Source organism: Priapulus caudatus, unplaced genomic scaffold, assembly GCF_000485595.1.
Source record: "Priapulus caudatus unplaced genomic scaffold, Priapulus_caudatus-5.0.1 Scaffold319, whole genome shotgun sequence".
Classification (NCBI taxonomy): Eukaryota; Metazoa; Priapulida; class Priapulimorpha; order Priapulimorphida; family Priapulidae; genus Priapulus; species Priapulus caudatus.
In genome coordinates this window covers 77,523-97,114 of record NW_014577380.1, presented here as the reverse complement: position 1 = coordinate 97,114, position 19,592 = coordinate 77,523, and the positions used below count along the sequence as shown (strand labels likewise).

Here is a 19,592-nt window from a genome sequence, read left to right as displayed (position 1 = left end):
AAAGAAACTGTTACTGAATCATGCAGATTGCTGCTGCTGTGTCCCGGCATGTGTAAACATCACTGTCGTGCTACGTTCCGTAAGAGAAGTCATTTCTTTAGATTCTTGTAGAGAGATTTTATGGAAAACAGCTAGCCAAGGACAAATGAGGTTGTACTGTGAATTTTCCCAACATATACTATATATGGCAAGCTCACAGGACGGTTATATATTTGCATTAGCATTTCCAACTTTAAAGAGGTTCTTCTAGCAGGTGAAAGTTGATGCCAATGAACCGTAATTGCCAAAGCTTATGCGTACAATAATGATCGTGTGGCACCTTCCAACTTGTCTTGTCCTGTCAATTTTAACCGGCAAAAGTCAGAATTCCATGGTTATTATACTATGTTACACTTATTATTATTCATATGTTCACAAATGGCACCTATGTAATAGTTACAGATAGATATATAGGCTGTAAGCCTGGAGATACTGAAACTGTGTGTAACAAAAACTGTAGTGTTTTGATACTGAATAAAATCCCAAATGCATTTAAGACGTTTTTGATGTGTAACGAGCCACATATTATATAGTCTGACATCGATATACATACTATATATATACTGTCATATATAGCTGATATAGCTGATATCGCTGATATCATAGCTGTCATAGCCACAATAATATAATATAATATTATTGTCTATATAGACAATAATATTATATGATATTATTGTAACCTAGCACATGGTACGAAAAGAAACGCGCGTAAAGATTATCAGTCACCGACCACCGGGCAGTACCAGCCCCGACGAGAGAAGGCTACATGACATCACTAACCCGTTTGGGGAAGAACAACAGCAGCAGAAACAAGAAACAAAGAAGTTCTGGCCGGGTACGCCCTTGACGAAAGGGACCGAGGCTCGCCACGCGGACGTTGGGCAGCAATAAATAAGCTCGAATTTACAGAGTAGAGAGATAGAGAGTTGTGCTGGGCACAGCCGAAAAAAAAAAAAGCGAAAGCGAACAAGACCCCTCCGACGAATGCATATACGTAAACTATGGTTTTCTTTAGTATGTTAGTGATTTGATACAAACTGTTTAGATTGTTGTTAGAGGTAAATGGGCTATCGAATTCGCCGACGGGACATGTATTGCGGGTCCGTTGATAATATTAGTTAGCGGTGTCGGAGTAGAGTGTCGCGGAGAATGATTGAGCGAGACGTTACGGCGCGTAACGACGTTAGTAACAGCGATTGGTAGGCGAAGCGCTGGCGTAGTCATTAGTGTAGCGAGGAGTGTTTTATGGTGCATTAAACACCGGCTACACCGAGCTCGCCCGTCGCGGTGAATTGATCCGTGTTTATGTGTGATAAAACACGCGGCTACCCCCGAGCGCGCCGCGTGCGAGAATGAAGCCGTGTTTTGCGCGCATTAAACACCTCTACACCCGATGCTCGCCCGTCGCGGGGAATGAATCCCGAGTGTGTCATCCTTAGTGCGACAGAGGAGTGCGAGGGACGGTGAGAGACACCTGACTCGCGATGGTTCGCGCCGTGAGAATCTCGCGGATTCGTTGAGAAACGTGTCACGAAGGCGGCGGTTTGATGGTGACCAAATTACGGAACGGCTAAGCAAGACTCAAAGCCTGTAGCATCAGAGAACCTGACTGTCCTTCGACGACTCTTGTTCTTCTCGTAGCTCGTGTCTGCATACCTGTGCCTTGTTATCGTACTTGCCATCATGTCCACAAAAACGCCGAGTGTGGTACGTTACTATCAGTGGTGATGTCTATATGTATGGTTGCGTTCTCCCATCCTCGTATCACCTGCCCACCCACCCTTACCATGTGCTCGTAGCCATAGATCGCCAGTAGTCATAAGATCACTAACAGAACACATCGTTACACTGGAGCCGCCTGTAAAGGTTGGGTTATTGTGTGGCGCACGCGTGCGCTGTTGCTGCCCTTGTGCCTTCATCGCCGACTGGAGCCGATCTACTGAGCAAATTGCTAAAGGTAGGTGAGCATTGTAGCGATACTTGATGGCTACGCTATTATTGAAAACTGTCGCAAATTTCTCCCCCATAGACTAAGTCTCTAGCTATGTTTTGGAGATAGAATTTCAGTAGAACGTACGACGGTTAACTCATAACATGACCACTCCCTCGCCACCCACACGCCCGTTTAGCCTAGAGGAGCTGGCACAACTTTTTACACAAAGTTTGCAACCAAGCATTGATAATGCCTCCTACGTTCAATCGGGGTTACGGTAGCAGAAGTAAGACAAGCGATTCTAGATTTATGGGGCGATTACATTATGATTAGTCCTCATTTACCGACTGGCGCGCTGCAAATTGCACTAGTGGCGCAGATTGAAGTTAAATTGGGGATGCCCGCATTGAAACAGTTTCCTTTGTCTACGTGGAGGTGGCCGCGGAGTTTTGTCGTCGTATGTTAGCTGAGACACCTGCCATAACATGGAAGGATCTTAGTGTTAAGTTGGTTAAGCGGTTCGCTGACCCGTTGCAAGAAGAGCAGGCGTTGAATGCGATTAAAGCTTTTCAACAGAACAGAGGAGAGCATATCGGCCATATGTGATCGTTTGCAAGCCTTGGCAATGCAGGCGATGACCGACGACAAAATTCAGACAGATTACATTCAGAAGTTGTAATCTGACTCATTCATCGACGGTTATTCTCATTTTCACAAAAGAAATTATACTGACTCGTAAACGGAGACGCTCAGTCAGGCTATCGAGATAGCCCGCAGACGACGTTTGATCAAGCGGACCTGGCTATGCGCGCGCGCAATAGAACGGGGGATGGCGTTCTGAATGTCTAACCTAGCATGTCCGACCGTGATGGAATTGACGCTACGGCAGCCAAGGCAAACATGGCATTGCGCGAATTAAAATACGCGATTTTCGCTCGCTCTTTGCACAAACGGTAATGCGCGCCGCGATACGGATCGCGCGGCCCGCGGGGGCACAAATGCGCCACATGGGGTCGATCCGCGCCGCTCGCGAGTATCTTTTTCCCAGCTCGACATAGATTTTTAGCGCCTTCTGATTGCTCTGCTTCGATCTTGGTTTGCCTTTCAGAGAACAAACGGCGCCCATTTGTAACATAAGCGAAGAATTGCCCCAATTATTTGTGCAATAATAACCCTAAGGCCCTAAACCCTTTAACCCTAATCCTAACCCTAACCCTAACCCTAGACCCTAATTAAATTTAATTAACACTAATAAATGAAAATAAATTTATTAAAAAAAAAATTTTCATTAAAATTATTTATTGTTGTAATATCCAATCATGCAAGATATTTCCGCTTAATTAGAAAACAATAGTTAAATGGATAAAGATAGAAAAACAGAAACAAATAAAGAATAATTAAAAACCAAACCGGATGAATCGAACGCCCACTAACGACCTTTCAGAAGTAACGCCGGTGGCCTATCCATCACGCCCAGAGGATTATACTTAGACAACAGTACATGGACATATGCTAAATAAGCAAACACGCGCTGTTTTTGCAACCAATCAGGAGCAGATGAACCAATCAGAACCAATCAGTACAGCCGCTAAATTCTAATCGACTGGATATGTCGACTGGAAAAGCAATTCGCCGCCCGCCTCGGTTGCTGATAACTACCGCCGGTTTCGAGCGCGTCCGCTATCAATTAATCTGCCGGCGCCAGGCTCACAACCTGGCCACGCCGTCAGGAGAGTAGCGCGCTTACGACATGCCGCCGTCACTGCGTCGGCACCAGGTAGAGGGTGCGACAACGAGCGATGGGCTGCTATAACTGTGGGAAACAGGGACATTTCGCGAGGGATTGTAGAGTACGTGGACTCCCAAGAGGGCAGAGAGCGCCCCAAGGGAACCAGGGAAACGTATGCCCCCCACCGCTCGCACGTGCGCCGCAGTAGAGACGGGTGGGGGTTTACGTAATGATACTAATACTACGCATAACTCGACAGCGCCTATGTGTACGGCACAGGTAGGCCCATTAAGCTTTAATGCATTAATCGATACAGGTAGCGAAGCGACACTAATTGCTTATAAAGCCTGGAGGCGTTTGCCAGATCGCGTACGCGACAAAGCTGGTTTTACTCCCGCGGAGCAGTGTGCTAACCATTTGGTTTCCATCTCAGGACAGCAATTAAACATGCTCGGCGTTACATCCCTTCATATTACGCTGGGGAGGGTTACGGTAGAGCATGATTGCTATATAGTACAGCAAATGCCGAAGCAGTTAGTTTTGGGAGCGGATTTTCTCGCTCGTTCGCGTGTGATTATCGATATGAGCGCGGCCGTATTGTGTATAGGCTCTAGTGTTGTAGCACTACGCATGCCGAAGGCACATGGTTGGGCGCCGGCCCCGCAACTAGCTAGACTTGCTAATTCAGTCACGATCCCCGGTAACTCTTCATGTAAATGTTTGTTAAAAGTACCTAAAAAGTATCAGGGAGGAACGCTGTTACTTGTACAGGGATCATCGGCTATCAAAAGCTTTCGTAGGAGTACATACTTATCGATTACTCCGATTCTCGCAATAGTGTCGGCTGATCGCACGGTTGAATGCGTAATTAATAATAGCTCAAATGCACGTCATCGGCTGCGCGCAGACACGGTCGTGTGCTCAGTGGAGCCTACCAGGAAACGTAAGGTGCGTGCGGTATGTGCAAAGACAGATGTAGGCGTCTTACCTGCTCGTCGTTTGACAGATGAGGGCATACCGTTCGATTATTCGACACTAGTTCAACACGTCACGGACCCGCGGCAGAGAACGACTTTGTTGAAATTTTTAGAAAAACGTGACACCACTTTCGCACATACGGATGCGCAGCTCGGCTGTACCCATTTATGTTATTTTCAAATTCATACTGCCGATCATACACCCATAAAATCTCGCCCTTACCGCATGTCACTAGCACAGCAAGCTATCGTTCAGAAGGAGGTCGATAAGCTGGTGGCAAATGGAATAATACGACCCTCCATGAGTCCTTGGGGGTCCGGATGCCTCCTGGTAGCTAAGAAATCGGGTGAGATGAGGCTAGTGATAGATTACCGCCGCTTAAACACTCTTACCACCGCCGATGTATATCCTCTGCCTTTAATCGAAGATTCGCTATTAGCGTTGGGGAAGGCTAAAATTTTCACTTCATTAGATTTACGATCCGGTTATTTTCAAGTTCCAGTCGATCCAGTTGATATCCCAAAGACATGTTTCGTTACGCCGTTCGGTAGTTTCGAACAAAATGCACCGTCGCACTTCCAAAGGTTGCTAGATTATGTGTTAAGAGGATTACGTCATAAATGTGCCCTTGCATATATCGATGACATCTGTATTTACAGCCCGGATTTTGATACGCACATGAGAGACTTGGCGGAGGTGTTTAACAGGCTAGATGAAGCTAACCTAACTCTGCGTGCTAGTAAGTGTTTCTTTTTAAGGGAATCTATTAGCTACTTGGGCCATGTAATTGGCCCAGGCACAGTCAGCCCTGACCCCGGGAAAATCAAGGCTGTCCAAGAATGGGTAACACCGACTACTGCTACAGCTATACGCCAATTTCTCGGTTTCGCCAGTTACTACAGGAAGTTTGTCAAAAACTACGCGGATATCGCGCGACCACTTTCTCTCTTAACCCATAAAAACACGCCCTTCGTCTGGTCTACTGAGGCGCACAATGCGTTCACTAAGCTTAAAGCTCTATTAACAGAGGCGCCGCTTCTCGCCCTGGCAGATAACACCAAACCTTTCCGCTTATACTGTGACGCGTCCGCCTACGCGATAGGGTCGGTCCTAACGCAACTCAACGATAAGGGGGAAGAACATCCAGTTTATTATCTTAGTAAGCAATTAACTGCGGTCGAGATGCGTTGGGCGACGATTGAACGTGAGTGTTATTCTGTGGTCTATAGTTTAACGAAATTACGCCACCTGCTTCTAGGTAACGCAATCCAAGTGATAAGCGATCATAAACCTTTACGTTATATATTAGCCGCTAAATCATTAACGAATGCTAAATTACAACGATGGGCAATCATCATTTCGCAATATGGATGCGATATTGAATATACAAGCGGTGCGACGAATAAGCCCGCAGATGCGATGTCGAGGTTGATATCACCCAAACCTCCACAAGCGGTCACGCGTGAAGGTTGCGCTAAGCCGCCTGCAACACAGCAACAGCTGCTGAGTGACAATAAGGTTAGCGACCCGATAACCCCCACCACCCCCGCTACGCCTCGCGCGCGGCTGCGCGTTGATAAAAGCAAGTTGATTAAGGAGTCCGCAGCAGTTACGATGCCACGGTCACGTAACCCTAGAGCGAACGCGCATATTGATTTTCCAGGTAGCATATCTGATTTAGTCAAATTACAAAAAGCTGATCCATTTCTTTCCCTTGTTCACGAAGTGCTAAACAAGGCAGAATGTTCACTTAAAGATGCGCGTATGGTTTCTGACTATTTCGTAGATGATACTATATTATACCATGTCAAATCACGCTCGCCACAAGCAGACTATACCCCGCAGGTAGCGCTCCCACGTGTTTTGGTTACACAAGTGCTCCAGCAGTGTCACGATCACTTATATGGTGGGCATCTGGGTTTCAGGAAGGTTTATGGTAAGGTTTCGGAGCGTTTCTATTGGCCACGTATGTATTCTGATACATATCATTACATCAAATCATGTACGGTGTGTAATGCGCGCAAGCCACAGCGTGTTCGCGCACCACTCGGACAGACACCGCAGCCACGCTGTTGCAATGACGTCATAGCTTTAGATTTGACGGGGCCACATCCAATCAGCTCGTCAGGAAACCGTTATATGTTAACTTGCCTAGATTTATACTCGAATTGGCCTGAGGCGTACGCAATCCCAGATCGAAGTGCATCAACGGTAGCAGACGTATTTGTCAACCGTTATATAACCACTCATGGCTGCCCAAGAGCCATATTGACAGATAACGGCTTGGAGTTCGTGAATAAATTACTCGCAAGGCTAACTACGCTACTCAAGATCAATCACATACGTACGGCCCCCTATCACCCACAATCGAACGGCCAGCTGGAACGGTTTCATCGAACGTTGGCGACGATGATATCATCCGCAATAGCGGTAGACCACACAGATTGGGAATTGCATATTAATCCAGTGCTTTTCGCGTATAGAACAGCTATCCACGAAAGTTCGCAATTCTCACCCTATTTTCTCCATTACGGCAGATCGCCTTGTTTACCGTTAGATGTGTTATTACACCCGCGCCGTCTTTCGTATTCAGACGATCCGGTTACGCATGCGACCGAACGCCTTCACAGGGCATTCACATACATCGAGCGTAACACGAGGGCAGCACGTCAGAAAAACAAAAGTGCAATCATAATGTACACTCAACACAATGAATCTCAAAGATTATAAAAGACAAACTGCGATGAAACCTGTCAAAAGTGCAATTAAGAAACAAGCCCAAGTGAAGAGAACGGTGCAAGTTAAGAAAACAATAGTTAATAACAAACCGAAGAAAGTCACAATGAGAGACTTGATACATGGTTATTACTATATGCCAGTGTTAGACCAACATGATAACGTTAAAAAAATCAGATGTGTCAGGATGGGACATGGTAAATTTGAGAAAGGTGGTGCAGTGTTGTGGATACCTCTTACGGTGAGAGGTATAACAGCATTAGACGAGCATGCAAAGAAAATGGATATGACGGAAGGCGTCTGAGAGAAACCTCAAGAGAATAAAACTGCATAGGCAGCCTTCTGCAGCAAAGGTGAAGAGACAGGACAAACGTCGGATCGGTAAGATGGCTAGAAAGTTCAGAGGTTCAGATGACCTAAAAGAGTGGTTCTTCATTAAACGACAAGTCATTCAAAAATGTTGTGATGATGCGATAAGAAGTGGGGATAGTGCTGAAATGTATAAAAACATTCTCAAGGAGTTGAAGAATGCCATTGCCAAGAAGATGTATGAAGGGTATCCGAAAGGCAAGAAGCAAATGGACTATCGCCACTTTGATGCTAGTGAGGTGGATGATGAAAGCGCTTCTAGCAAAAAACAGAAGAGGAAAAAACGCAAGAACGTGGAGTGGATTGGACCAGAAGGCGATTATGTATGTGATAGAGACAGTTGCGGTATTGCCACAATTGTTTTGGATGACGCTTCAGGTCTCAATGGACGTGATGATGTTGATAGAGCAAGTAACAAGGCTTGTGCTACTAGTGTGACCACGCAGAAAACAGTAAAGAGGATCTTCTTCGACGCCCCTGTTCGTGGAACGAACAGTGGTTTCCAAGACATCGATGACAGTAAAGGGCTCCACGCAAGGGGACATAAACGTGTGGTTGTCCCAAATGGAAACGCTGCGAATACTCCTGACAAAACTGTCTTGAGTGATGAGATACAAACGCGGCAATGTGCCAGTGAGATTGTAAATACAGGAAGGCCGAGAGTTTGGTTGAAGCACTTTGGAGGTGAGCAACCGTCTGGCTTCTATGCACTCTAACTTTGCCCCGTTTGTAGGAGTTTGACGAAAGGACTGGTTGTTTTAGCAGACTATGTTAATAGACAATATGGGTGGTAAAATGGTGTAGCGCATTCGTGTGGTTGACGACCACACGTCTAAGGCAGTCACGAAATGGGACCCGTGTATTCTTTTGACAATGGCTCTGACCCAAACATTTGGGGTGGTGCTTGCACCACAGCTCTCCCAAGAGTTGAAAGTGGGAGGGGTTAATAACCCTTTAAACAATTACGCAATCAACGTGGTGCATCGGGCTCAAACTCGAACTCACTCCTATCCATAAATATCTCGATGAGCTTAACAAACAGTTATCAGAGATCACTGCACTCCCCGCTGCCCCTTCTAAACCAGCGTCGCGTAGTTCAGTAGACGCGTATGCCTCTCAAATGCGAGATGCACTACAAGTACTACTGCAAGAACACGTCACGTGGTTTCAACATCGGTTCGCCTTCATGACGCAACAGCTGAATGACTTACACTCCCTACCATACGCAAGGGATAAACGAGCAATTATTGCTGGGGTCGGTAAACTCTCCAAATTCTTATTTGGTACAGCTACAGAGGAAGACGTAGAAGCTTTGCAGCAACGTATAGGGGCAATGGGAAATACACAGCAAGCGATTATGACAGCAGTGGACGATTCATTAACAGTTATGAATTATACGCGCATAACGACGGAAATGAATAAACGCAATATATCTGTGTTGATGCTACAGACGCAGAGGCTTACTACAGCTGTCAACGGCATTTTACAGAAAATGACAGGTTGGCAGGCTGCAACTCAGCGGGAATTTATTACCCTGACTAAATTACAGCTGGCCTTGACTAGTTTAAAGCTCGCTTTTGATCATGGCAGGGATGCGCTCGATACGATTGCGCAGTCAGTCGCTACATTACTATCGGGACGCTTACCATCTGTGTTGATTCCAGCTCACCAACTTCGAGATATCCTATTATCTATTCAAGGAGCATTACCCCCCACTTTGGCTTTGCCACACGATCCGCACTCGGACCTTTTATATTACTACAATATTATCACGGTTGTCGTAGTACCCGATAAGACAGGCTTGCATGTTCTCTCCTTCGTACCATTGCAATACAGAGACATGACTTTTCAAATTTACCAAATTATAAGGCCACCAGTTTACCTACGTAACACCACCGCCGCTGCGTATTATAGTTTCACGAATAATTACATTGGCATCTCCTTGGACCATGCGCACTATGTTCTACCGCAGGAAGATTCACTTCGCGTTTGTTTACGCAAGAGACAACGTGTATGTGACATTAAGTCACCTGTCATCCCTATGGGCGTAACTACGGGGTGTCCGATAGTCTTATTCAGAAACCTAACGGCAGAAATACGCACATTATGCGCCAAGCGCGTTACATTTTACGCGAGGGCTACCCCTCGGGCAGATTATCTCCTTAATGGCCGCTGGTTGATCTCCACCCCACCCCTCCTTACACCATTACTACGCGTGACCATATCATGCCAGCCGCGAGCCGCATCACAAGTGCAGGTGCGCGAATTACAAATCACGCATCAGCAAGTTATTACCCTGCATTCAGGCTGTAAGGGCGAATCCCGCTATTTTTCCCTCCCGGCGTTTTTTCATCACGAATCGGACGGGGATTTCGAGCCGGTATTGGAGACCACCGGTCCCGCGTTCGGGGATCACGTTCCAGATATATGGGCCGAATATTACGCGCTACCCGCAATGCGGAACGGTAAGACGGTAATGGTCCCTAACATGACGGTTCCGCACACACTGTATGCAAATCAGGATCTAGATGTGTCGTTCGACGACTTCGTGTCCGCGGTCAGGCATGGTAAAAGCCTGGCTACGGTAGACAGTCATTTTCAAGCGCCGCAGGCATTCACATCGAGTATCACGCATTTCTCAGCGCTGTACGTGCTGTTAGCATTGGCAGCCGTACTAGCAGGTGCTGCGTGTATTTACTGGCGTTGTAAACACGCCGCACGTTCTCGCTGGCAGCGGGCCAGTATAGTGAGAGAACGACACGCGCCTACACAGGTTGTCGCCCCGGTGTGCGTGGGCGCGACTGTGGTACCGCGCGTCGCACCACAGCTGACAGACGAGATAGAGTTGACGCCATTAACGGCGCCATTTCTACCGTCGCTGCCGCTGTCGCTGCCGCCTTTATAACGTCATGCGCTATATTTCATATATTCATCATAAGCATTATGTGTTTACTATATTTGTATTAATTTTTTCCACGCTGCGCAAATGCGTGGCGGATTTACGGTTTCTTTGCAGACTTGAACCTATATTATGAGTGCCAGGAATGGGAGCTAGCTTACGCGGGCGAACTGGTTGCCAGGTTCACCCTCAGCCCCATTGCACTGCCGGCAGACACGCCCTGGGTTGCGTTCCTGCTGCAAATGCTTGAGGAGAACCCCTGGTCCGCACACCTGGGACGGACGATCGCAAATGAGGAATTCGCGTGGGGGGCGCATTTGACCCTCCCACAGTATATGAGCATCATGCGAGCCCTGCTGGCAGGCGGTTACGGCATCGTGGCCTGCTTGTTAGCAGATCGGCTGGTTTCTCCCAATGTTCCACACCCGCCTAGTGTGACGGCCTGCCAGTCACTCATACGTGGGAGCATACCTCTGCCCCCACCGGGAGTGACGGCGGCTTCGACATCGTGGCTGGGATAGCGGGCGGCCGCAGACGACCACCGACAAATTCTCGCACCTATTTTTGGATAGACCGCATCGTCTCGTACCGGTGCGCCCGCCGACTCCTCTTTGTCGGCGCGATGCTGATTCGGAGGTTTAAATAGGCCTGCCGCCACTCCGAGCCGCGATACGTCCCCATTAATCGACTGCGGGGGAACTCTACCGCCGCTGGCATGGAGAGATGCCTAATTCCCCTTCCATCGTGGGGGTAAGGGTGGGACCCTCAGGCACTTGCGCTCGACTTCTACTATTAGCGGGAGTGCGGGCACCCTTCACATATGCTCCGAATATGTGCGAGGTGCACGTGTGGAGTGATGCGGTGTCGAGGGGGGGCGGGATTCAGGCGCCATAGGTCCCGTGGCCGCCACAACCTCCTCGCAGCGCCGGCGAGGACTCTCGGCCGTAGGCATAAGCAGGCAGGAGCGAGCGCTAGTGACTCCGTCGTTCCCTCTCGGGACGCTGTCATACCCCTACCTCGTGCCATAGTGGTGACTTGGCGACGGAGCAGCCGGCCTGAACCTCCACCACCTCCACGGCACTGACTACCAAGCCGACGCTCGGCCAGATCATCTACCCTTGCCGCCCATGTCGGCCGGACAGTGACGTTGCCTGCGCAGACACCACCGAACAACTGAGGTCGTGCACGTTCAACCAGCGGCGTAACAATGGCCGAAAGCAGCAAGCGGAGCTGCACGCTGCTTTGCCCACGGGCCCACGAGCGCTAGCGCCGCGCCGGATATGCAACACTTCCCATACGCATAGCGATTTTTACACAACATTGGTGAGCACTGTCAAACCGCCTCAATTATATTCGCCCCGGTGCATGGCTTACTACGGCGCGGGCTGAGAACGATGACGACGCAGACGCCTGGTATGAGCAAATTGCCACACCTCGCCGGTACCGGCTGACGCCCTCCTAAGATGACCCCCACTACGAGAACAGAAAAGGCACCCGAGAGAGGAGAAAAAGCAAACTATGACTAGGTTGTATCTGTGTATCTGGTGTATCCTGTGTATTTGAAGCTACAATCACACACATAGGTATATATATATATATAATATTATAGTATATGGATGCGCGCGATGTGTGTGAGCTATCTCGGTAGGATGTACATTGTAATCGGTTATATAAACGTTGCATTTTATTGTGCTATACAAGGGCGCACTAGCGTATCAGCGGTATATTCATGCAAACTTAACTCAAGCTGTTCAGTAGCGCAGTTACAAATTACGTACCGCCGCCTCTCGTTTTAGCCGCGTTCAGGATATTGGTCAGCTCTGATGGTCGGAGCGCGACCATCTTAAAGAAGGGGAGGAGGTGTAGCGAAGGAGTGTTTATGAAGCATCGCATAACATCACGGCCTACACCCGCAGCAACTCGCTCCGTGGGGGCGAGAATGAAGCCGTGCTTTTAGTGTGCTAAACACCGGCCCTACACCCAAGCCTCGCCCTCGCCGGAGATGAATCCCGATTGTGTCACCTTAGGTGCCGACAGAGGAAGGCGGGCAGGCGACGTGCTGAGCACCACCTGCTCGCGGGACGCTCCGGGGTCGCGCCGTGAGGAAACTGTCGTCGTGAGAAACGTGTCACCCGACAGGCTGCGGGTTTTTATGCGGTGACCAACCTACGGACGGGCTTAAAAGCGAAGACTCAAGCCGAGCTCGGGAGAACCTGACTGTCCTTCCGACTGACTCTTGTTCATCTCCAATAGCTCGTATCTCATACCTTGTGTCTGTTATCTACTTGCATCATGTCAAACAATAAACGCCAGTGTGGTACGTTACTATCATGGTTGATGTCTGTATGTTGGTTTGCGTTCTCCCATCCTCGTATCTACCTGCCTAACCACCCTTACCTGTGCCTAGCCATAGATCGCCAGTAGTCATAGATCACTAACGAACTACATCGTTACACTTATCACCTGGAATATACTTATGAAGAATACAAAAAACGTAACCAGAATATGGAGAAAGCTGTTTCATATTGGAAATTCAGAGAAATTTTCAATAAGGATTTTTCACTCGGCTTTTACTCTCCTCTACAAGGCAATTGAATCGTGACTGTTTGGACGTGCCCAGCACAATCACGTTTCTGCGAGGAAACGGACTGCTGGCAACCAGCATGCAATGCAGCAATGTTGCATGCAATGGCCAGCAGATGATCGAGCGGCAGATGAGGTGAAGTCAACAAATGCCACCGGGTGGAAAACGAAAAGCAGCTGCAAAAGTCGAATATATCAAGTGACCGAAATACATCGCAACTAGTACATTCTTCACTTTCTTTCGTTTTTAGAGGCGGGACAACTTAGCCTGGAAGCCGTCGTGCAGTTCGCTACAGGGCTGCAACGGCCACCACCTGTGGGTTTTGAACCAATGCCAAAGGTGATATTTATACACGCGAAGACAGCCTCAGTGTTTGGGGATTACACAAGCAAATAACCCACTGCAAATACGTGCACAAACACAATAGCTCTACCGACAACACACAATACCTTCGAACAGTTGAAAAATGCAATGCATGAAGGCATTTTTCCATCACCGGGGATTGGCCTGGCGTAGCCAACTAAATAAGAAGAAGAAAACACATTGGTAAATACAGCAGGTTTATGAAAACCATACTTTATTTGACATTCTGTCAGTCTGTCGTTTATAGTATTCTTTATACATGTGTATTATTCATACGTATTATACACGTGCCAAAATTTATGTCTTTCAATGTTGTATAAGCATTTCATGGGGCTTAAGTATAATACTTAATATAAAAGACCCTATCAATATGGTGTATATAATATGTGGAACACATTGGTAGATGCAGTGCTCAGGTTTATGAAAACCATCGTTTATTTGACATTTTGTTAGTCTGTCGTTTATAGTATTCTTTATACATGTTTATTATTCATACGTATTGTACGTGTCAAAAGTTTAGGCCACCACATTTGGGGTTTGAACACACACCACAGGTAAGGTTCCTGCACGACAGGACGGCCTCATTGATTGGGGATTACTGTAGCAAATACCCAACCACAAATACATGTACAAACAATAGCTTTACCAACAATACACAAGACATTTGAACAGTTTAAAACAGCCTTCAATGAAAGCTTTTTTTCGACACAGGGGTTTGGCTTGGCCTAGCTATCTATACACCCTTCTCATAATGTGGCGCTTATTATGGCGGCGGAGTGAACTAATCGCGGATATGACGTCAATGGGTGAATACATTTACTTCCTGGTTCATGTTTTGAGCATCGTTGTGTTTTACTGCAACGTTTTTATTAATGAATAATATAGTGGCTATATTTACAATCATAAGATATTCTAGTGCATAATGAATCAAAGAACATTATTCAGTTAATTATCTGTGAAAATAGGCTGAAGAACTGATGATTATCGGACTACAGATCAATATCGTAGAGACTAACAAGTCAAATTCAATTCAACTTTATTGTGTTGTGGAAATGTTTATACAAACACCATATGGATCGAGCTGCACGTAGTATAAAGAGCAAAGCAGTGAAAAAATGAAGAGAATTATTGACTTGGCACCCAGTCAGTGAGTTTAGTTGTTGATTGTTCCATACCATTTGAATTCAGCTCATATTAGTTCATGTTTTTAAGTGTGTGTTTTTCCAGTCAATGGATGATCAGAATTATGCTTACACTTATGTAATACCGTCGAAAGACAGATTAACAAATATATAGGAATAACATATTGTTCTGGGTTCGCATACATGGCCAGCTGTGTAAAGTTGTAACGCGGGAATAGACAGGGTAGAATTAGCCAATTATAAACAGTAATGTAGTACGGACGGACCATAAACAATAGGTAGGCGTGGCTACCTATGTGAGTATATAACCGCGTGTTCGACCAGAGGAGGGCAGAGCAATAGTTCGATACACTTAACAGACTAGACAATATTGGTTCGAGTCAGCTACCACGCATCCTTAACCTCGTAAGTTAGGTGATGTTACTCGCGTACCTCGACTGTACGCATTCGCTACGTTATGGGCGGATGCATAGTTAAGTATGTTCAATTAAAGAGATAACTGGATGCGTTCATCATAGTCGTTGTGTTCTCTTATTACCTGCATTCACATAGACGCTAGCAAAGGGTGTAACACACACAATCACGCGTAACCACTCATACGATCACGGGTAGCAATAGGCATCCCTATACTGGAGCCGTGACCAGCGCGTAAATTTGCTAAGCGTCTTGTTACGTGAGAGAAATGTTGTGTTCTTTTAGTTGATGTTGCTGTAATTACGATGTGTCTAACAAATGTTATCCAGAACTATTCTATATCTTTGTTAAATATATACATTATTTTATACAGCAAATTCCTGGGTTATTTGCGGATTTATATGTGTGATTGTTATCGACATTTGCGTAGCACATCAAGTGAGTCATTTCAGAATCATATGCTGTAGCAAATTTATAAACTTATTTATAGAAGGTTTCAAGATAATATTGAGCAAGAATTTCGTAAATTGCCTAAAACTGCAAAATACTAAGCCTTTCAGTCTGATTTGATCATGCACATCGCAGTTTTCTCAACCGCACACCCTGACCAGATATAGCTGCTATGCTGATCACAGTGGTGCCATCTATGCACAAGTTAAGACTCAAGCGAGACATTAATCATTTCATCACATCTATGCAACACTGACGGAAGTGTGCTGTCCATCACAGGCACACATGGGTTTTCGCTCTGCTTCGACAATGGCAATCAACGAGTTTCTGTAAAGCCCGCCGCACACGCTGTGGACTTTGCTGCGCCATCGCAACAGCGTGTGCGCATGCAAAATGCCTCGATCTGTGGCGTGCCTTCCACGTGTGGAAGATTGAACAGCGTGTGCGGAGTTGCTGTGTAAAGTTCCACACCGTCTCTACGTAACCGACCAATAGCCGGAGGTCAAGCAAATCACGCAAATCTGTTTTTTTCACTGTTTGTTATGTGGCCTCACTATGTAACATCTCCCAAATCGGGGAATTATTTACAGTGCAAACACGTCACAGTCATTCATCTCATTTACCCAATGAATAAAATCATAGAACATCGATTAAATTATGAACGATTGAGTGAATATCGTTGCTTTAATATGGTGACATAAATTAAATTTACTTTACTTTGTAACTTCTGCCTAACACCATTGATTTTCAGAAAAATGCAACAACTTGAACAGTTTGAGGACTGCTTGTGACACAGATGACCTGAAGGCGGAGCTGGCTCAATCTCTTTCGCCATGCCGTGAGATGATCTCTGGTCTCATGAAGCGTTTAGAACTCAAAGGCCAGCCATTTGAAGTCTTTGAACCTGCCCTTGAACGAGAAGTCCATGATCTCTGGTCAAACCTACAGACTGTTGATGAAACTCTTCAGGTATGTGTTGCACTCTATTGTAAAACTGCAGCTGAAAAAAGGAAATACTATGTCAAGTTTAAATTATGATAATTTAACCAGCAGTGTATGAAAACTGATATGACCTTGTTTTTCCTTTTAGCCATATCTGAATCCAGTCTATAGGATCAGCATCTGCAGTAAACATGATAGTTTTCATGTCTAAACATGCACATTGAGTTCTGTTCAGTCCATATTTTGTCTCATGTGTGGCATGTCTTGTATTTTGCAGATCACAGACACCACCAAGAATGATGTCAAGTCGAAGGCAAAACTCCAGGAATTCATGGATCATTGCTGTCGCCGGAGACATTACACGTTCCAGATGAAAAAGTGTGGCAACCGGGTGCAAGATGTGCAGGTAATTAAATACTAGTAGTCTATCTAGAAACATGCTTGTAAATGTATTGTTAGAATATACATGTAGTAGCGGATATTTGATTCACCTTGACCTTCCTGCGCACTTAATATTATGTGGATGAATCTTTTGATGTTTGATCTGCAGGCCTCCAAGAATGAATCAAGAGAAGTTCCGCTCTGTTGACTTCCTACCAGACCCAGAACCAGACCAGACTCGCACTCGAAACGACCCAACAGCGAATCCTGGAGAAGAGTTGCATTGCAAGTGTTTCGAGGATGTCTACCAGACCGCCTCTAAAATATTTGTTTAAATTTTCAATGCAGTAAACTGATTATATGCATGTTGTTGTGTTTACAGGTGTCAGCAAGAAACTGGAGACTGCGTCAAAGAAGGCTGGCTGCCAGAGCCTACAACTGTGGTAAAATCGGCTTCACACATGTCATGGTTGCCGCATCCTCTGGAGAAGACAGCGAGTTGAAGTTGGACAAGTGGAAATCCATCATGAACACATTGCCGACAAACATACGCGGCCATTCTGACCGCTTTCCAAAGTGTGCACACGGCCCCATTGGAGAAGCGATCTGGCTTGAAGCAGGTGTGTACTATTATGTTTGCCATTCATATATCAATTAGTATTTTATGGATGAGAATCTTCAGCCGATTGTAAAATTGTACAGAATTTATAAATCTGAACTGTATTTGTTCAAAACCAAAATGTATGGGTACATATTTTCACAAATTTTAACCCTACATGTAGTTTCAGAAATTTGATAATGACCATTCTCATTCACCATGGAGTTTCTATACGCATTCCAATAATAAATTTTCACTTGAAATATGCTCAGTTTCTGTTAAAACTTGATTTCCTAGTTTATTTCCATGTACCTGTAAATTTTTGAAAGCAAGTGGGAATGGCCCACCAAATATGACTCGTCGAATAACGTTCACCATGACGTGAAGGTGCGCATTGACGATGCACAGAGTACTTGTGATACATTTTCACTAAATTATTTCTGGTTGATTTTATAGGTTCCAAGCCGTACACAAAGTGATGGATGGAATCATCACAAGCTCTTACCTTCTGCGTGACATTGGTCAGTTGTCTCACTCTACCAGACGTACTATCTGGAGGTGTTCCACAACGTGGTGAACCACTTTGCACCAAAGAGTATCCACTTCTTCCACAGAGCCATGCTTGTAAGGTGAGAACATAAAACAGCATTTTCTAATATGGGCATTAACGTAACATGTTTCCCAGGTAAAAAAACAGGCCAGGTAAGAAAATTGTAAATTACTCCCTTATATCATATCGTATACTGACATATTTGTGGGGGAAGGACTCACAAATTAAATCTGACATTTTGGTCCCAAATAATAATTCGTTAATAATGCTGCTGTAATAATAGTGTAACAGGATAAATATCCCAATTTCCCCTGTTATAGTAGAATATATGATAAGGATATATATTATTTGTATCATATATACCATATATACTTTATCCAAATGTCGAAATGAATGTGTTAATTGGTAATTTCATATTTACTTGTGTATGCACAAAGAATGGTTTTGTGATACTTTACATTGTGTTTTCAGGATGTACCTCTCAGCACTCCATTTCAACGAAAACAGCGACAAGCAGCAGGCCAGAACCAAGAAGGAGACTGCAGTGGAGAGTGAACTACCCAAAAGCAAAGAAGGGAGCAACTGCGGCCGTCAAGCAAGTGAAAGTCGAGAACACATAGGTACCTTTTTTATTTATTAAAATAAAATTTGTAAATATAGTTCAGTCTTTTTTAGAATGATTTTAATTACGCAGTAAATGAAAGATATGAAATAGTTATTCGGCAAAGAATCAAACGCAAGAGGTAAATATATTGAATTGTTGTAAATTTTATCCTCAATTAAAAATTAGCAATGTCTAAACTCAGTAAATTGTTTGAGTAACATGCTGCACCTAACATATTGATGAACAAGACATTATAAGTCTATTCTAACACGGCTTTATCAATTTCAGAATATGTGCAGATCCTGTGGCAGCAGGTGCTCATCGGATGGCGCAGTTCACGTCGTACAAGCCGCCAAGGCTGACGCAGGCTTTCTACAGCCTGCACGGGTCACCTGAGGGCATCCTTCCAGCAGTGGACAAAGCAGAACTTGTCCAGACCCGTAGATCGAGGTTTCGGAAACGCCAATGGAACTACATCGGACTGATTGTGTGGCACGTAGCAGAGTATGTGAGCGTACAGTGAGCGTACGTGGGCAGAGAACAAGTAAGCGGTACCATACGGTTTCGCAGTCTCGACAAGTCGTCGGTCTGGAAAACCCAACCGAACTTACTCCCTCACACAGGATGGAGTGAAACCACGTACTGTAAACACCTCACATAGAGCGCCAAGCAAGGAAGATACGCGAACGCAATACGTTCGGGGGTTCAGGGGACGTGATCGGGCACATCAAGGCGACACTCATGGAACGTGTGAACAACACTCATGGGACGTGTGAACAGCACTCATGAACGTGTAAACAGCACTCATGGAACGTGTGAACAGCACTCATGGAACGTGTGACAACACTCGTGAAACGTATGAACAACAATTACGTAGTGGT

The 19,592-nt window shown here is 45.6% G+C and overlaps 1 pseudogene; it reads left to right on the top strand.

Moving 5' to 3' along the window:
* Positions 1-18,035: 18,035 nt before the first annotated feature.
* Positions 18,036-19,234, top strand: LOC106808967 (annotated as a pseudogene).
* Positions 19,235-19,592: the final 358 nt, after the last annotated feature.